The sequence below is a fragment of the Convolutriloba macropyga genome, chromosome 1, assembly GCF_964194025.1.
Source record: "Convolutriloba macropyga chromosome 1, txConMacr16.3, whole genome shotgun sequence".
In the NCBI taxonomy this organism is placed as follows: domain Eukaryota; kingdom Metazoa; phylum Xenacoelomorpha; order Acoela; family Convolutidae; genus Convolutriloba; species Convolutriloba macropyga.
In genome coordinates, this window is record NC_134468.1 from 54,772,052 (window position 1) to 54,792,786 (window position 20,735).

The following is a 20,735-nucleotide window of genomic DNA, read 5'->3' on the forward strand; positions in this document are numbered from 1 at the left end:
TTTGCCAATTCTTTGACATTCAAATTTCATGTTTACTTTCAGGGATTCTTGAATTTCGGAAACAAGACGATTGTCATATGCTTCAGTGTTCTCGCTGTCAGTCTTTGTCCCGAGAAGAACCAGGTTCTTTGCGCGCTTTTTCTGTTCAAAGTGTTCTTGGTTTACGCCACTGACAACTTCGGCGAAGCTCAGCTTCCATGGGACTGCATTAGATCAGACTGGTTTGTCTCTTTCATCTTATCTAGTGACTGGGTTACTTCTTCTAGTTTTCCGAGGCCTTCTCGTAGCTTTCTATTTGCTTCTTCAGCTTCTTAATTTCTTTGGCTGCACAGAAAGCGCAAGTGAATTCTAATAATTCCGTTTGTGCTTTCATTTCTAGAGTGTACACGCGAATATCAATCCACATTCCGCAGTCATTTTGACATTCTACCGTAACTTGATAGTTACTTGCCTTTATCTTGATCAGAAGAAGAAGAAGAAGTAGAAGAAGATTGAATTAAGCATGAGATCACACTGACAAATTGTCCAAATTATTTGAAGATTCAGAAAATAAGCATTAAATTTAAATGTTTAAAGCTTTATAGAACTTTCGTAAAGGTGTCATGTTTAAAAAATAACTACAATAAAGAATATGTCCCGTTGATAAAAGAGTTCTTTCGCAAAATTTGCACACACATAGGTTTTTCTCCCATTGGTAACAACCTTCCAGACAACAAAAATTACTGTGCAGTCCATTGGCATAGAACTTGGCAATTACTCTCCTTTGTTTTGGCGGGCAGTCTTTCAATCCATGCATATCATGAAACATCAATTTGTTTCAAACCGTTGTGGTTGAGGTGTATTTGCTTACTCCGCAACAGCTTTTCCAAAAAACGGCTTCTCTTTTCCGGTAATGTTGTTTCATTTCGATTGCATTAAGTTCATCGACGTACGTCTCTATTCCGTATGTCGAGGATGGAAAAACAATTCAATTGAAGAGTTGTTGTGCTGAGTTGAAGCTGACCTTCTGTAGATTTAGTTTTTGGTTTATTGAAGCTACTGACTGATAAGCTTTGTTCATTATATGCTTTAGATGATGACTGGGAGATAACGTGCTTGAAAAATTACACCTAGATAACAAAAGGTGTTAGTAAATTCAACTTCTCTTTTCGATATATAGAGTTTTTCATCGACAGCTAAACGGCCATCTCTTCTAAATTTTATGCATTTTGTCTTGTTTACATTATTTTCAAGTAATTCCTGCTAAAATACGTGTTCGGACTATTCAAACTTTGTTTTAGTTGGCATTGGCTATGGCTCCCAAGTACTAAGTCATCAGAGTCAAATATAACATCTAGAGCATTGCATTTCAACTCAAGATATAAGTCAGCTATGAATAAACTAAATAAGAGTGGTGAGAGTTTATCTCCTTGTGCTACTCCTGATTTCTGTTCAATCTCATTCGACAAGAATTCTCCATCAAGGATCTGCTGGAAGTTGCATCTTAGCACTGATTGTATTGTGTGTAGCATGTTCCCATGGAGCCCCCTTTTTTATCAGTTTTGTAAGCAGCAGGTTCCTATTTACGAAAGCTTTTTCGTAGTCAATGAAGCAGGCATAGTATTTGCCGTTGCAGCTGATGTTATGCTTGATTGCTTTTTTCAAGTGCGAAACTGCGTCGATTTTTGACAGTTTGCGTCTGAAACCATATTGACCTGATATTATCTTGAAACCATATTATCTTGTTCATATTATCTTGTTCATGCGTCTGAAACCATTTTATCTTGTTCATGCTACAACAAAGTCATGCTCGTGGATCTTGTTCTGAAATTTTCGAATTAAATTTGCTTTTTAATTTTGTGTCTAATTTTGCCCGATGCAAAAGGTTTTTAAGTTGTCTTTTCCCTGCTCTATTGCTGGAATAACTTGGAATGTTTGAGTTATTGATGTGTGAACGCTATTTATGACGCTCAGAACAATGCAAAAACAGCTGTGTACGTAACCCACCATCTAGTGGTTCGCTTTTAAGATTTGCTTTCAATCTGAGTAGGACATGGACATTGGACATTATTCAGCAAAAGCAAGTTTGAATAAAAACGATGAGTTCTTCATCAACCCGTCAGTTGAAGAATTGAAAGAATTTGCTGCGACCAGAGTAATGAAGGACTTCCAGAAAAATTTAGGTCCGGAAGACCAACAGCCAATTCTTACCGAAAGTGAACGCGTTGCTGCTATCAAGAAAGAGAAAGATGAGTTCGAAAACCGTAAGAAGATCGAAGTCAAGGGACTCCCCGCAGAGATGAAAGCAGAGGTTAGTGTGTTGTCATTTTAACGAGAAACATTGTCCTGTTTTAGTTCAATATCTTTGGATCCTCTTTAGTTCTCTATATGTGTAAAGTTGGTGCTGGCATCCTTTTTGCAATCGGAGCATTTGGTTTTTGTCGCCTCTGATGGGTGATTATTAAACACAGCCTTTTTACGCATCATTTGTACGCAGCATTAAACAGCCTATTAAACGCAGCCTTCTTCTTCTCCTACGCATATACTATGTTAAAAACTCTTGATTGGCGATTGAGGCTCCTATAATATACTTAGGCTTTCAATAAAACATATTAAACAGGAAACATCAAATCTGTTTTGCTCCCCATTACCATCCCCTTTAAAATGCGTTTTTCTTTTAGAAATTAACAGAGCACATTAATGAGCAATATATCAGCATAAAGTGCATCAAGGGTCATAGGTGCAAAAATACGGTCATAGGGTTGAATGACCACGGTGTTAAATGACCACTTGTATAAGAGCTGAGTGTTAAATGTTATCTTAATACCAACAGGAATTGCTTTGAATCAACTTTAAATTTATGCTCAATTTGATTTTCAGGATGTTTCTGGTCTTCTTGAAAACTACAGAGTTGGACCCATACAACTAGAAAAAGTGGAAACCTCGACTAATGGTATGTTGAATTTGTTTACACTCCCTGGGACCTTAAATATTTTTTAAAAAATGAATGTTTCAGCGGTTGTCATGCTTGGCAGTGGCCAAGAAGCTGAAAACGCAGTTCGAGAACTTAATGGCCTTCGCTACAATGGTTGCATTTTGCAGTGTTCGATGGCGTCCGTCGACTCCCTTCTTTGTATTACAAATTTACCACTATCATATACGCAAGAAAATGTGCGAAAAATGTGTGAAGCTTACGGCCCGGTCGATCGGTGTTTTGTCATGCCGAGTGAAGAAACTGGCAATTCTAAAGGATACGCGTTTGTTGAGTATCCGAACAAAGATATCGCACGGAAAGCCAAAACTCAATTAAATGGACGTCTTGTACAAACTCATGAGATTAACTGTGACTGGACGGACGAAAATCATTGTTATTGGAACAAATTACATTCAACATGTCTTTTAGCAGAGTTAACAGCAGACTTTAACGACACAACGAAATTTCGCAGTCTTTTTAACAAAATTGCCGATCCTCGATATATTCAGGTATGTTTAATTTTGACTGTTAATCCTTAGTGTTTGAATGGCATCATTCTTGAGTTTTGTTTTAGCTGGCTCTGAATTCAGAAACTCGGAAATGTCTTGGCTTCGGTATCGTGGCATACGAGAACCCCCTTGTAACAGAACAGACATGGTATAAAGTTAACGGTGCTAACGTATATGGCCAAAACTTACGAGTGTATTTTGTGTGTCCCGGTCACTCAGGTAGAAATGAATATACGAGAAGATTGGCCAAGTGTCAGAAAAAATCACCTCAGGTATGGTTTTAGCAAGTTTCTCGTTTAACTAAGAGTGTTATTAAAAAGCAGCTGATTTGGACAATACAATAATCAATATTTTTCAATTGTTTATTGGACATTCGTAGAACAAACGTTTTTCAGGCAGTGCTTGGAGCTCCTCTATTTCATTCGCAGTTTCCCACAAATGGCCTTCTTAATCCACTACTAATGGCCAAATGTAAGTAGTTGATATATGATTTTCAATTGCGAATTTCTTTGTGTATTCATGTTACCATTTATTAAATAAAGATCATTTATAACATTTTGTTCTGATGTAAACAAACCCGTTGGGTTATAGTTATTGATTGCTATAGTTATCTTATTTATTACATTAGGACTATGCACTTTGCAAACTTGTTAATCACCAGGTAACCACGTTAACGTGAAAAAAAAACTAATTCCGCCTTGGCCAGTAGGGTTCACCATCATTCTGACGATCATGTTATAGTTGGCGGTGCCTCTAGTCCAGTCGCAGCAGCGGTTGCCGGTCACACGAGTGCAATGAATCCATTAGCAGCTGCAGCAGCCATGCAGAATCAAGCAGCTGCCGGAAGTATGATGCAGCCTTCAATCTCTCATGCACACCAACTAGTGTCTCAGAACCAGGCTCTTCTGGTAGCTGCAGCACAACAGGTAGGAGTACGAACTAAACCAGAAATGAGCCATGTTGTCCATGATGCTCATTAAAGCCACGCGTAAAATTGTAAATATTTTAACCCCGTGTAAATGTTTTTGAGGTAAAAGTTGCTGTTTTTCATGAGAAAACTCTAAATGTAATGGCGTTAAACAGATGTTCCGACAAACTCAGCTTTTCAAAATTGCAAACTCAGCATTTCTTAAGAACCATGTTTTTCGCTATAATATTTAAAAATTTTTATCTAAAACTTTTTAACCCCAGCTCATTAGAATAAATTGGTGCAAAAATGAAACAAATTAATTTTGCTCTGAACTCATCTCGAACTTCTAAACTATTTTTGGTATACTAAGTTTAATGGCTAACGCTGAAATTTACTGGGAAGTGCAGCTCTAAGCAAGGGATCTGTGTATTCCTGGAGAGAAGGGTTTAAGCTAACATTTTATTTTAGAAACTTAAGATTTATGCACTCAAGTTTATATCGTCTTTCGAATCTGCTGTTTTAAAAGTAATGACTATTTGAGGATATTTTTTTATGTATTTTGAGTTACACAGGTGCTCATATACTGCTGAAATCAAGTTTTTTTTGAAAGAAAAATTGAGTTTCAATTGCTTAAATGTTCAAACAATCAAACTTGTTTTGTTGAAACGTCGGAACTAGTTGTTTGGAAGCACAGGCGCGCAATCCTCCTTTTAAATTATAATAGAAGCCGGGAGACAGTCAAATTCATTGAGTTTGTTTGCAGCTAAGTGACAAAAATCGCACGTGCTTAATTGAACTCGCTAGCTTGGAATATCTGGCCTAGTTTCATCCCCTCCTTAGCTGTCCTAGCTAGCGCCTTAGTTAATTTCAAACTAGTCAATTCAATCAGATTTTATGGAAAAAATATCAAAAGGAGAGATCGACACGTTGCCATTTTGACTTCTTGACTTGGTTGTGGCAAGATGAGTGCCAAATTATTCTAAGACTATAATTAATAATTTTCTTAGTTTGAGTTAGGACAAAGTTTAAAATTCTTTTCAAAAATGAAACTGAAATTACTTTGGATCCATTCTGTTTTTCCGCTGTGCCCTTTATGACACACAGTTATTAAACGGATTATGTAGCACGTTTTTATGTAAAAAATAGCACGAGCAATTGGGCTGTAAAAGTTAAATCCCACTAAGCAGGGTGCGGAATAGAACAGAAGATCCGATTTTTTTAAACCCTTTTCAATATATAATTCATAGCCCACTTCATGAATTTTACCCAGCACTCGGACGCGAGCGCCAGTGTGTGCACAAGCCCTCGGGCATCTGAAATTAATTTTGTAACATACTTAGTGCCTGTCTCTCTCTTTAAAATGGGGGTGCTGCAATGAATGCTCTTGTCAAACCAACCTACCCATTTAGACTTTCAAGGTTTTCCAAATGTTTTCATATTCTGTGGTTTTTTTGATGAATTTAACCATTAATCCTATGCGTTTCAGCCGAAGCAAGTAATGAACAGATTTGATTTGCTTCTGTTTGATTTGGTCCGGTTTGTTTTTGGTTTTAGTAGTCATAATAACACAACTCATCTTAACTTGTTAACAAAGTGTGTGCGTGTGCATTATGTGTGTCTTATTCCATAACTTCACTTAGCTACGCTCTGTTATCTTGTCAAAGTCGAGACCTGTTTTTTGTGCTTTTCTGTCACGTAACATAACTACAACTACTAGTACCATAGTGTCATAGCCAGTAGCACAGTTTATAACTATCCGAGTAATAAATAAATTAATGGTACCATCATAAGTCATAATTGGCAGTTTGTGACGTGCGAGTGTACCGTGAGAGTCTTTGAAAGATCAGTTGAGTGAAAAGATGTCTTGGTGGAGACTTTTGAGGCGAAATGACGTGGTGAGAAAGATACGATTTGTGCGTTGTTTCATATCAATATAAAGAACGTTTAATAAAGTCTGCTGCTTTTCTTTAGATAGTTAGCTGGCTATGGTAGAGAAAGTTGCTTTTTAGTACTTGTATTATTATTATTATGAAACTTGTGATTTGGCTCACGATTAAAAGGTGAATGAAAGAAAGAGAGCCAAGTTTGCTCGGAGATGTATAAAACGTCGGTTGAAGAGGGGAGTTGAATTTAGCATATAAATGGTAATTCATACGATGAAGCACTTAATTGCCTCGTCACTTGCTTAACACAGGTGCACTCCAAGGTACACTTGATCACGTTCAGTTTCAGCACGTTTGCCACATTGCGTGACTACTTTACTACTACTGACTTGTTTGATATTTTGCTTCAATCAATCCAAACACACATAAATCATTTTGCATGCTAATGGACATTATAGCTCAATCTCATAACCCACTACATTTTAGTTACGACCTCAAATCAAAGAGTAATAACAAAGTCATGAAACTAATAAATAGCATCGCGTGAAGAACTAAAATATGACTATCTTCAATTATTTTGCCACCTCGTGGTATAAATTTCTGGTAGAGCTGGATTGATATTAGATCACTTCATGTTAAAACTAGAATTGAAAACTTCATTTTTTAGAATTATTTTGTTCATGCAAATGAAGAAATTATGCTATAATGACAAATTAGTATTTGCGAGTGATATTTTGCAGGCCGCATTAGTGGGTGGTGGAGTGCCCGTAAACGGAATGTCACCAAACGCCGCCCTGTTAGCCGCAATGGCTTCCGGTCAGCCTACAGGTGCTGTCGCAGCCACACACCCTCACCCACACCACCCCCACCCAGCTGGAACTCAGCCAGGTACCCCAGCACACTTAGCAGTTAGTCATCAACAGCAGCAAGCCGCCGCTCTGGCTGCGGCGTCTTTGATTTCGTCATCGCCAGGAGCTGCCGGACCTGGTGCAACTCCTGGAGGTCCGGGAGGCGCTGCTACGTCGCCCCACAACATGTCATCTGCAGCCCATCAGGCAGCGACGTTGCAACACCTTCAACAACAATTGGCTGCCGCCGCTTCTAATGGACAACAGGTTAGTTGACGTGTTCTGCTTCTATCAAAACTAACATTGTTGAGGATTTTACATATGTACACGTCTAAAAACCTGCAATTAAGTAATTTTTGAAGCGAGTCGAAGTTTGTTTTTAATTCCGATCGTGGAATATAGGACTAGGTACTTAACATTTTTTCGGAAAATTTAACGAGCGAAGAGCAGTAATGACGCTCCGGTTAAATGTGAAAATTAAAAGCGGTGGTCCAGGTCTTTTTGGTCGGAACAAATATTGGAGGATTTATCTGTGTGTTATTGTAATAAACGTTGCTCTTTTTCTCCGACTTAGTACATCATGGGGCGCATAGAGTAAGTACTGTTTGTGTGCATTTAATCATGATTCGAGTGATTTTATTTTATTACCAAAATTGATGCGCACCAATATCAACAACAACATGTACTGCAACTGTCGCCTTCTTATCTTCTTTTGTAGGCTAACTGACACACTAGCAGTGTATAATATACTGTACAGCTGGTCTGTCGGCTTAGCGAACACCTGTTTGCTGTTCCTGCTCCTACTCCTTACTCGCTGATTGGTCAGATTAAGGGTCTCTTGTCTTGTATTGTCTCGTTGTGTTATACTACTTGCTGCTGTTCAGTTTGTCAAGACTGCTCAATTCTTATTAGCTATCTCACATAAAAAAAAAACTTGGTTTCACCTCACAGATCTTACCTTGATTATTTTTGTCAATTTGTCTACTTTTGTGTGTACAAATTACGCACTCGTACTGAAGAGATTTATTGTTACGGATTGAGTGTAAAGGAAAAAAATTGCAATTTGAAGAATAGGTGCTAATTTTGTGATGCTTAAATTTACGGCTAAAGAAAAGAGTTAACAAAATAGTGGTTAAAGGGGATGGGGTGTGGGGGCGGAGGGAGGTGGAACTGAGAAGATCTTTATTTTCCTAGCTGTTGTGTGATAATTAATTTGATTTGCACATGGCTCTGCTCTATTGTTAGGGCTCATTTTATATGATCACTTGTTTTGTGTTAACCAACGAAGAATAAATAATCTTTGGTAGTTTACCTGTGCTAACAATTGTTGTTGCGTATTTATGCGTGTTCTCTTTCGATATAATCAGACCAATTTTATCCAGAACGTGATTTACACTTTCAGTGACATTTTAATTCAATTTAATTGTTTTTAATCTAAGTGACAGTGCTTCTTATTAAATAATGAAACTGGGAGCAAAGCGTTTAAATGCACATTGTTGCATTTTAAATATAGCAAAAGATAACTTTTACTTAAAAACAACTTACTTTATCTAAATTAACCTTTACTAGTTACGGTTTTGAATGGAGTTCATTTTTTGTTTTTGAAAAAGTTATTACTTGTTGTTAAAAGTTGTTTGTTACAGCATATAGACCGTGAAATAATCAGGAGCAGTTGATGCGGTGATCAATGATTTGTAATGAATGTGATGCTAACCATTATGAAGTGTAGGGTTAGGGTTGTATAGTAACCCAAGGTTGTCTTATCGGCCATGCTTTGCTATCTTTCAACTTTGCTCAATGAAGCTCAAGTTGTAAAGACTGCAGAACAGGAGACATGGGAGAGAGAAGCGAGCAGTGTTGTAGTGTCTCGGGGGGGGGGGGGGTTGATTGGAGATAGATGAAATATACAAAGAGGGTATTTTGATTGATTTTTCTCCCTTTATGGCACTTGTGACCCACTATCATGGCCACTTCTCTTTCCTCTCTCTTTCTCTCCTCCATTCAGCCATATTTCTTTCATTCAATCATTCAAATATTCACCCTTCATTCACAGCTCAGCAAGCCTTGCAATTTACCCCCACCACTTTCTTCTACTCTCCCCCAACCCCCTCTCTTTGCCCTTGTTCTGTCGCACACTCGCCGCTACCCTCTCCTCTCACCTCCCCTCTCCACAAATTTGGCCCCTAGCTAAATCTACGAACAAGTGAAGATGCTATTGGCCTTTTCTTTGTCCTTACTCAGCTTTAATTGTTGAATTTTCACTTGTCCACAAATTTGCAAACTCCGCCATAAATTTGTTCCTCAGTTGGAAAATGAACGAATGGATCAAAATTCTTTTTTTTGTATCAGCGCTATCCTGATAAGGGTACATCTGCCCATGCATGCGTGAGAATATGCTGTGAGTAAATACTGAAACTGACCTGAAGGCTGTACATATCTATGCATTAAAGCCTTTAAGTAGACAGCTATACTGTTTTAAGCTAAACAAGGCGGCTCGTTAATGTGCGTTCGCACATGATGTTCCGACCCGAGCTCATCTACATTTTTGACTAAAATGTCAACCAAATCAAGAGATAACAAAAATAGATGTTTGAGTTTAAAACAATCGTTACACATTCTATCTACTAATTGAATTACTAATGCCATGCTTCATTACAGCACCAACGTGACCTGACATTGAAGAGACTAGAAAAAAATAGCACCAACAAAATTTTGGCGGCAAAAAATGAACATCTAAATTTAAAAGCACCTGGTAACAACGTCAAAATGCAGTCAGATAAAACCTTAACTACACAAGTTTACCTTTTACTAACTATACAGCAGATGAAAAGTTTTCTTAACGAGACTAGGTAACAAGCCGACAAAAAGAACGAACAGTGAGGCGAAACTTAAAAATTAATCAACATTTTTTGCACCAAGAAAATTCAAAAATCTTAAAAAACATTGGTTTTTAATAAAAAAATCCTTGATAAATTACTAAAAAGTCATTACAAAACCAAAAGCACCCGTCTGTGGTCAGACTATGCCATAGAAACAAACTAAAGAGAAACTCAAAAAATTACAAACGATTTGCGAAAACACAAACCTTTGCTACCATTAAAATCAATACCTATCATCTGAATATGTATTTTTAATTCAGTTGTTATTTCTGCTATTTCAGTTGAAGGATTTATACTGAAAGATTAAATAAGTTTACTTGGGCCACATTTAAAAACCATTGGGATCTGTTATTACGCGATTGTTCTGAAGGAAGAGAAAAAGAAACGCAAAAAATGGCCATTCAATAAACGTTCAGAAAAACGAAACAACAGTGGCACATAATATCAATATATATGTTATTTCTTGAAATACACGAAATTCGATGTGACATCTGATTGATGAATAGAAGTTAAATTTGACGAAAGGAACCTATTCGCTATATACTGAATGTTTCGAGCAACATCATTCATTCAGTCCTCAATTACAAGCCTATGAGATCTGTGAGCAATTTACGGCTACCTAAAGAACAAAAACAGCGAATTCAGGAAAAAAAATTGAGCGACAAAAGGGTCGAAGGCATTAAAAAAATGAACTTTTCACTAAACACTCTTCAATTTTAAATTAATTTTTCAGGAGCAATGGGAAAACCTTTTTTATCAATATAATTTCAAAAAATCAACAAATATAAACAAATACATTAGACGCACGAAAATTGCGGGAAAACACGTATTATCAACGCCATTAAATTCATTAGCCTTCAACGGAAGCCAGTATATACAATAAATGATGCCTCGAGGGGACAATAAGTTTTTTTGCCAATCGTATTTCATCAATAAGACCTTACAACAAGTTAATGACTATGAAAACAACAACAGAGAGAGGCAAAAACCACAAATTCAGTAGAAAAGTGCCTGAAGAAAATGTCGAAGCAACTCAAATCATAAGCTCTTCCCTGAAAACTTTATTTATGATCCGTTGAACTTCTTCCCTAAACCAATAGGGACTCTCAGCAGTAAGATGATGTGATAAGATTTCAAAAGGATCGAAAAACAAAATAAAGTAACCAAAAAAAATATGAATTCTCGTGGCACTGATGTTTTAAAACTAATAGGTAGAAGATAAAACCGCTAACCAGATTAATTTTGGCTATAGTAGAACGGAAATGGATTCTGTTAGAACCAACAATGACCAAGAGTATTCACGAAAAAAAATTAGGAATGGTTGAATTTCAAAAAAGTTTCGAAAAATTATTTTTAAACCCTTAACAGCCAGTAAACTCAATCTTTCATCGGAGCTCAATGACGATGCTCAGATATAACCCATAGGGAGGAAAATGATGTCTGTCATGCATAGATAGTTAAAAAGACATCACAATAAGTCTTATGACAGAAAACAATAACAAAAACAGCAAAAACTAAAATTCAGTAGAAAAATGCGAGAAGAAAGTGTCGAAGACAATTAAACCATTAGCTATTCTCTGAAAACTTTCTCTGTGATCCACTGAACGTCCTCTCTAAGCCAATTGGATTACAATAATCTTTGGATAATGTGATAAAGAGTTCAAAAGTGACCAATAATTCAAAAAATCCAAAAAAAAAATTTAAAAAAATTGAAATCTTTGTCATTGAAGTCATATAACCAATAGCTAGAAGATAAAACAGCTAAACAGAATATTTTTAGTCGCAGTAAAAAGCAAGTGGGTCCAGTCAATACTGAAACTCACTAACAGTTCAAGAAAAATTTAGGAATTGTTATTGTTCAAATAAAATTTTCGAAAAATGATTTTTATTTTAACAGACATTAAATTCAATAGCTTTCAACGGAAGTCAATAAAAACGCTCAAAGATGCCCCGGTGGCAGTACATTTATGTTTGTCATGCATAGGTATTCATTATGAGATCACAGTAAGTATAATGACTATTAAAACAACAAAAAAAACAGGAGAAAACCAAAAAATCAGTAGAAAAGTGCAAGAAGAACGTGTCGAAGCCATTTAAACCATAATTTTTTGTTTAAAATTTTTATTGGTCATCCACAGAACATCGTTTTTAAGCTAATGGGAACTGTCAATATTTGGATAATGTGATAAGATTTCAAAAGTAACCAATAATACGTAAAAATCCAAAAAAAATTTTAAAAAATTGAAATTTTTTGTCATTGAAGTCATATAACCAATAGATAGAAGATAAAACCGCTAACCAGTTTAATTTTGGTTGCAGTAGGAAGGAAGAGGGTGCTCTCACCCCTGGACTGACTTACAATTCACTATAATAAGATTATGATTCTTTAATATTCAAAAAAAAATTCGAAAAATTATTTTTTAAGTCTTAACAGCCATTAGCCGCCCCCTCAATGAAATAGACATGTTCACTTAATGCTCATTATGGAACATTTTGCACTGTTAGTCAATGAATTCCTACCATAGGACTCCAAAAAAATAGTAAAACTTCAAAAAGAAATTCAAAATTTCATTCAAAATTACGAAAACTCAGAATCGAAGCCAAAAAAAACATGAGCAATTCCTTGAAAACGACGTTTTTTGTTCATTGCGCTTCATTCGACTATAAAGGAGTTTTGTCATTAATAGAACGTCGATATAAAATGTGACTTGTCTCTAGGTGACTTAAAAAAGCAAAAAAGAGAAAAGTTTTATTAAAAAAAGGGCTCTCAATTAGAGTTCGATTTTTTTTTGATAGTGAACTTCCCTATGAGACCAGAACTAGTCTTTCTATCGCCTTGCATTCAACTTTTACGAACTCAAAATTTATTCTTTTTATAGAAATTTGAATTAATGTTTTCGTAAAAAAGATCTTAGTTTGAAGAAAATTGTACTAAAAGTGAACAATCATGCTAAAGATCCCATTGTTCACACAAAACTTCAATCCTCGATAACTCCTCGAAAAAAACGAAATTCAAAAAAATCTTTTTACTTTTGAATTCTACGCTGGACCAGCTTTTTAATGATACCACTCACATTTCTCTACGACGAATATATCGATCGGCCAAAATTCACTGAACAAAAAAAAAACCCATTTGAGTATATAGTTCCTTCCCCCACAAGTGGGGTCGGAACAATAAGTGGTAAGTGTAATCGAGTTCTAAAATATTAAAATTAATTTTTACGAGTTAATAAAAACTACTGCTCTCAAAATGGCCCTGATTATCAAGTTTGGAAGATTGAATTTCGGCTTAAGTATTGTAGATGTGCTTGTCGTTTTTAATGCAAAATTTTTGATTCACTGGCTCAGTTTTTCTATTGACTTTTTCTCTCTTAATTTATACGTGGCCTGAATAGTTATATTATTAATTGCACTCGAACGAGATTTCAAGCAATTATTGTAAACTTGTGTGTATTATTACAACTCGAAGAGGAGTATTGTTATTCTAAAGGTTTTTTTAAGCTGAAGTAAGTTTGTTCATTACTTGATTTTTGACTTCTTTGTATTCGAGCATTGACCTCCGTTTTTAACTTTTGACCTCTGTTTTTGAATATTGGACTTTAACAGTAGCTTAGTTTGTAATTTATGGTAAATAGGAACTGCTAGTAATATCCAAGGTCATCTTGAAGATTTTTGATGTAAGTCCTTCCTTATCTAAACTATAGACCCCCCCCACCTGAACATTTTTGATATAAATCCCTCCTTCTTATCTAAACTATAGAACACCCCCTCACGTAACCCCCTACCTGCGCCTATCTCTCCCTTACCTACCTACCCCCTTCTTTCAAATTTTTTTTGAGTTCTTGATTGTTTTTAATTTTTTTTTGATATTTCTAAATTAAATAAGTTTTGTTTTTCTGAATTAGGTAAGGTTAGTTAGAGTTTATATAGCAGGAGTCTTCAAGTCGTGTCCTTTATTCTGCCGGCTATGATTTTTTTGCAGGATCATTTGCAGGATCATTTTTTTGCAGAAAATTTTTGCAAGATCATTTTCTGTTTTTGTTGAACACTCTTTGACTTGTCAAGTGACCTTTTCACGCTTCTCGTCTTCAGTTTTGAGTGATTTCAACTGCTCTCTCCAAGGTAAAGTGTGTTGCTACAGTAAAAGCGACTGTAGAATAGAGAATTGCAAGGGATAGCCAAGTGGCGAATGCTTCTGTCGAGGACTCCGGAAGTCGCTGCTTCGAATCCCACCGTGGTTGGATGTTTTGCACCCATAAACAAAAATTACCTAGGCTACAAGCCCTTGAATTAAATTGCCCACTGTCGTTCGAGAGCACTTTTTCCGACGTTAGTGGGTTTATGTTTGACAATTCTAAGCAGCTGACTGATGTGGCTGTTAACCACATTTGTTAACCAATCTGACGAGCGCTGCGTTTCATTCGTCAGATTTAAACGAAATGCAGCGCATTTTCTCCATTTGAATAATTGCAGTGATGTATAAGCTCTAACGTCATTCGAGACCCATTAGGTGTAACCATTCCCTGCTGTAGCAGGCTATAATCACCCCCACCCCGCCGCTCCAGCTGATGCAGGCTAAAATAGAGTCAAAACCACCACCTGTCGTTGCGACCAAGACATAGACATTGGTTGGTCGATTGTAGCTACTTTTCCTTAAATCTAAGTTTGATATTTTTGGAAATTTTCAGGCTTTTTATCAAGATGCAAGCTAGTGCGATAGTTCAACTTCTTCGACCACTTCAATTATTTTATTAAAAATAGTTGAATTTGAGTTTTTTATTGCTCTCAAACAAAAATTGTAAAATTATATTGGCCTTTTTAACTTTTCTTGCTTCCATTTATGATTTATGCGGGTTAAATTGCTTTTATTCAGAGTTTAAAGCATCTTAATTTACTTGGCAGAAGTTTGGTACTCTTTAGGTCCAGCGTTCTTTTGTGACGGACTCTGTGCAGCTATCGATGGTTTTATTATTTGTCAACATTGAAAAAAGTGTTAATTGTGATTCACAAATGCTGTAATTGAGGGCTTAAAAATAGCGTTTTTGCTCAGCATGCTAATATTTTTAGTAAACAGTTATAATTATCTTTTTTGTTGCTCTCAACCATTCGACTTTTTTGCAGTAACATGAGAATGTGCGCCTTTCTCAGATATGATTGCTTTTGTTCACTTAACATGCCAGCAAATGTTGCATTGTTATGTTGACGATCCAACAGGTCCGAAGATACCTGAAAAGATAATGAAACCTGAAGATAGATTGTCTTTCGAAGCTCTCTTCTGTTGCGCTGATGCTGCAATGGTATTGAAATATGAAATGTTTTCACAATTTGCCACCAACTGTCCCTCAACATTATATATCTGAGTTTCTGTCTGTCTGTCTTTTCACTTTTCTGCATCCTTAGTTTTCCTCAGGCTATAATCTATCCAATCCCGTCCTACTTCCCAGCCACCCTCCCTAGTGCTACATCCACTGTCCTCTCTTCTCTCTCTCTCTCTCTCTCTCTCTCTCTCTCTCTCTCTCTTTCTGTATCTCTTGTCAGATGCCATGTCTCTAGCTCTCAACCCCCTGTCCCAACTCCACAATAGCCCGGGGTCATCTTCCTCCATTGGCAATCCTATCAACTTTTTTTCTCTGTAATTCAGATTATGTTTGTAGAAATCATATCAATGAATAGCGGTATGCTTGGCTACTTTTTATCGCACAGTAGTTCACGACTGATAAATTCGCAAAATGAGCGCCCAAAGGCGTTGAGTTATGGTGGAAGTGAGCCACAATTTTTGTGCTCTGGTTTTATGGTTTAATTAAGTATTTATTTATTGCCGGTACGAATATTGTTTGTAAGTTCATCAAAGTTGAATTGTTCTTACGAAGTGAAATTTGAGGAACATGAAATGTATGACTAGGATTAATTCAATATAAAGCAGCACTATGAAAATAATAATGAGCCTGTTAATATTTTTAGCCATTGTTCCCAAGCTTTTGCATGTATGAGAGGCAAATCATTAAGACTAAAAGTTGTCAATTTGATGACGGTCAAGCCTTGAGAAAAGCTATGCTGAGCTGAAAGTAGAAGGTTGTTTTGCAATTGTTCTGCAAAAAATGTCTCAATTTCTGATACAGCTCATAAAATAGGTTTATAAACCGATGTATAACTTTGATAGTTGTGATCTATTTTAGTAGTTGGTTTATTTTGTTGGTATTTGTAATGAGTGTGATTTATGCATGTGGGGAGGAGGGGGATAGATACTCTTCTTCTGTCGAGTATTTGATGAGCAAATATTTTATTCAGATTACGTTTCCTGCTTCGGCCACAGTAGTCAAATTTGGCCACGTTTAATTGGGCCCTGTTTACATGAATCGAGTCATCATAGCCTAGCTAGTAGCTCCACCTAAATAAAACTAATCAACTGAGAAGCTGCTGATTGTTTTGAAAAGTCCGTGTGCGTGTATGTATTTAGTATTTATGTGTGTGTGTGTGTGGGGGGGGGGGGGGGGAGGGGGGTGAAAAGAGCACTGCCTTCTGCTAGCTATAAACAAACATTTGTTCAGTAACCCAATTCTGGTGCATTTTTGTAAGATATCTGTGATTGAATCAGTATATTGCGCGTGAAGAAACTTGGCGACGAATTCTTTGAACTGTGTGATTACATGTGTGTATGGTTAACAGCGTAGATAATTTAGTTGGTCTTAAAGCAATGTAAGTAAAAGTCTTTGTTGTGAAATTTGTCATTGGCAACTTGGTTCTTTTGTCTGACATCAGTTTGCTCATGTCCCGAATTGTGTGACCATTATCGAGGCTGTTCTATTTGCTAGCTCAATCTTGATTCAGTTCTAATCTCGCTTGGTAAACTTTCCTATGCGTTAGTGTGTAAGTTACTGGTTTTGCTGTTCATGTGCGTGTTAGCCCAAGATATCTATCATTGATCAAGTTCTCGCCTGATAGAATTGTATGCGAGCGCATATGATAGAGTTGGTTTTAATAAAGAACAGATCTCATGTGTCGCGTAAAGGCTATGTTTAACTTTTGTTTGTTAAATTTATCTTTGCTGGAGCTTCGAAATTGCCTAATTTTTGGTACAATTTCTTTAGCCAGGACTTACTATAAAAATAAAAGCAGACATTGACATTTAAAAGTTAATAGTAGATAAGTTTTCAGCAATGGTCATTTTTGTGCGACATTTTATGACTAAATTTGTTTCAGCATTGTGAAATTTTTTGATTTGTTTGTTTTGGCATTTTGCCAAGCTGTGTATAATGAAAAGAATGAATAAAAATGTAAGATTTCATACAGAATTCACCAAAGATGAGTGAGCAAATATTAATACAAGAGCAGCAGTGGCAATTTTAATAAATTCCCATCTCGCCTTCCTTTCTCATGCTAATGATATTGCATATCTTCACGAAATAGCTCATTTTCTCTCTCTCTCAAGTGCTGATTTGATTGTTTGTTCTACCACATATCCCGCTCATGTGCAATATTTATTCAGCTTCTCCAGAATGGTGAATTTTGTCACAAAATGAAAACAGAATTTGTGTGCTGAAAAATTTTGAAGCTTCCATTGTTAATTGCATTTCTTAGATGCATGCTAACTGTGGTTTTTCATTGCTGGGTTGGGTCAGTTTAGTTTTGCTAACTTAAGTTTTGCAAATAAATTGTCAATTTTTAATAATTCATTTGCATCGCGGCAATATTTGGATCTTTTCCGTTTGTGCCCCCAGTCCTTTATGCGCCCCCAGTTGCAGAGCACGTGCCATTACATAGTAAATCATTATGCAAAAATATGGCACTTGTGTCTGGAGGGTGCAAGTAATAATTTTGCATTTTCCGGTATGATAATGCTCATACTCACTCAATCTAAACTGAATTGATAAAATGACTGGAAATCTTTTAAATTTTTGGTGACAAACCTGATGTTTCGGAGACCATGGTTTCTAGTTTTTGGCCACCTCCTGGCCCCCTAACCCGGGGACCGCATGTCATTCACCAGGGCGTAGATGCAGAAAGGTCGCCGAACCACAAGCAAGTTTTGGATAGGCAGTCACACTACTAATTATCTATTTTTAGTTTTATACAAATGCAACTAAGGAACCAGTTAAGAACGGCAATAAGCGTCGATATCCCACCAAAATTAGCAGCGAATTTCAGCTCTGTGTGACAGCTACAACAACAACAGGAGTTTTTCCCCCAAAATACAAAAATTTCTTAATTAAACCGAGTTTTTGGTTGATAATCGTATCATTCAGTTTTGGAAGTTTTATTATCCACTCAAGCCGTTTATTGATAAATATAATCAGTTAATCAGTCCTTTTATCTGCTCTGATTTTTACTACACCTCTTGTAACGAAGTATACGCACTCTTCAATAATTGTTTTTCGTTAAATTGGTTATGCTTCACGATGGATATATCGTTAAGCAATTTTAAAGGGTAAAATCTAACAATTTTAAAATTTTGTGACCTGAGATGAACAATTGTGAAATGTTTTCTGGTGCTTCTTTTTAATCTGTACAAAATTTCTCTTTCTCGCATACCAGACTGCTCAACCAAGAGTGCCTCCCCAAATAGTTCAATTGTAAAATTAATTCAAAACTCGCTTATCCTTTTTCTCAGTTGTGTGATTTATGATCTGAATAATCGCCTATTAGGAGCACAGGAGGCATTACAAATGCTGTTAGAAGTAGTCGCCCATTGTGTGAAAAATCCTTCCTCCGTTATTTATTCAATTGGGAATTAAGCCACGCTTTTATAATGCCCTTCCTGCTATAATCAATCCCTCCTCACTACACTCTTTTAACTTGTATGTGTTTACAAGGGAAAAGGCTTCTGGTTGTAACAAATAAATAACTAGCATAACAACTCTGTTGTTTACTCTTTTTTTGTTTTTGTTTGTGTTAGTGTTCTACGTGTATTTGGGCTTATTTATTGTGATTAACACAACTGGGCATTAGGCTGTACTAAGCAGGGTATTAGCGCAAGAATGTTTTGTAAGTTGTGCTCGTTTTGTAGTCATTGTTTTCACTGCAACTTAGTTTCACGTGGTTTTCAATTTTGAGAGGCTTAATTTGATAATCTGCCTGTTTATTGAAAAGGTGCGCGATATTGAAAAATTATTCAGCGTGTGCGCACACTGCGCTTTGCGTGTACGGAGAAACAATGTGATACTACTAGGTCGCTTTGGGTTTTGATGTTAGAGCATCAGTGCTGCATTGAAATAAGGAACAATTGCATTCCTAAGGGAACTAAGGACTCCAATTTGACTGTTTTGACCCTCCTTTTGGTTGTTTTGAAGACTCGCTCAGCCTCTTCCGATTAATTAGCCCATTTTACCCCCTACTCCCTCGCCAATCGCCCACTCAAAAGACTGTTATTTACTATAAGTACTTAAAGTATGCGGCATTTAAGCGCGAGTTAATTCTCGTGAATGATAAGTCTAAAATTGATCCAACATTTTTCGCTCTAATTGAAATAGAAACCTGTGGATTTTTAAATTAGTGGCAAAAACTAAAACTATTTCAATCTTTTCAACACTTTTGTACCAATTGATACTTTTGTCGAAGTAAAGCTTGACCTTTGACAATTATAGATTATAGCGTATGTAGCTATGTCACTTATAGTAACCCTTGTAGCATATTTTGCTTTATTAGTTCGGTCGTTTTTTTGCAAAAATATTGTATTGTTTTAATTTGAGACATCAGATTTAGTGCATTAAAAGTGCTGTCTTACTAGAGAACACTCGCAACCAATAGACTGTGTGTGCATGTATGTATGTGTTTGTATGGCAACGTGGGATTTGTAGTTAAAGTAACTGGCGCAGAAGAATTATCGATCTCTTTCACCCCTCCCCCCTGAAAATAACCCAAATAATCGATATTTTCTCCGTATTGTTCCCGTAATACTAATGCACTCTTTGTGTCTTTGCGCGCTCATTGCTCAGGTCACGTTATATTTTGAGTTGCTGCCAGAAGCATGCCGCTTGCTGGATTGAGAAATCTGTTTTTGCAACTTTTGCTGTATCAAACAATCATCTTCATCAAAAAACGATAACAGATTGGAAACAACTTTTCAGCTTACCTTCTGTAGTAAAGAATAAATCTGTGATAACTCTAAGACTGACAGTGAGGTACGCCTTAAGGTGTAATTATTGTAATTAACCGTGATTTTACAATATTTAATTGATCCCAAGGGAAGATTTTGTACGATTTTTTTGGTTGCCTCCTGATTAAGTGTGGATTCGAAAAGATTGAAATCTAACTTTGCCAGAGTGATATGTAAATTTTGTGGATCGGTGCGCTTGGATCGTTGGATGATGCCTGCAAACTTTTGATTACTTTTTTTGCAGTTTGTTTATCTCAGTGTTTTGACCTCTTGCACACCAAACCATATGAGAGTCTATTCCCGATTTTTTTTACGCACACGAAAGTGAATTTGATTTTGTTCGACTTAAAAATTGTTTGATCTACAAGCTTTCTTCCAAATAAAGCATCATTTCTTGGCAATATTTGAAACCTAAAATGCATCTTGATGCAAAAATGAGGTGTTGATTTTTAACGATTTCATTTATTGTTCAAGTGTTTCCAGATTTTGGGTTTTCATTTGGTCGATGTAGAATAAGTTGGAAGTTTACTGTTTCTACATATGAGAGTATTGGTTCTTTGCCTAAATAAAGTTGAGAAATCGACTGCCCAATTTGTAGAGAGTAAGTTGTTGGTTGAGTGATAAAAGGCTGACTGGTGTATTGTACCCATGGGGATTTGT

General features: G+C 36.3%; 1 pseudogene; it reads left to right on the forward strand.

The window, feature by feature from the left end:
* Window positions 1–1,903: 1,903 nt before the first annotated feature.
* Window positions 1,904–20,735, forward strand: part of LOC142340417 (uncharacterized) — a 47,573-nt pseudogene continuing 28,741 nt past the window's right edge.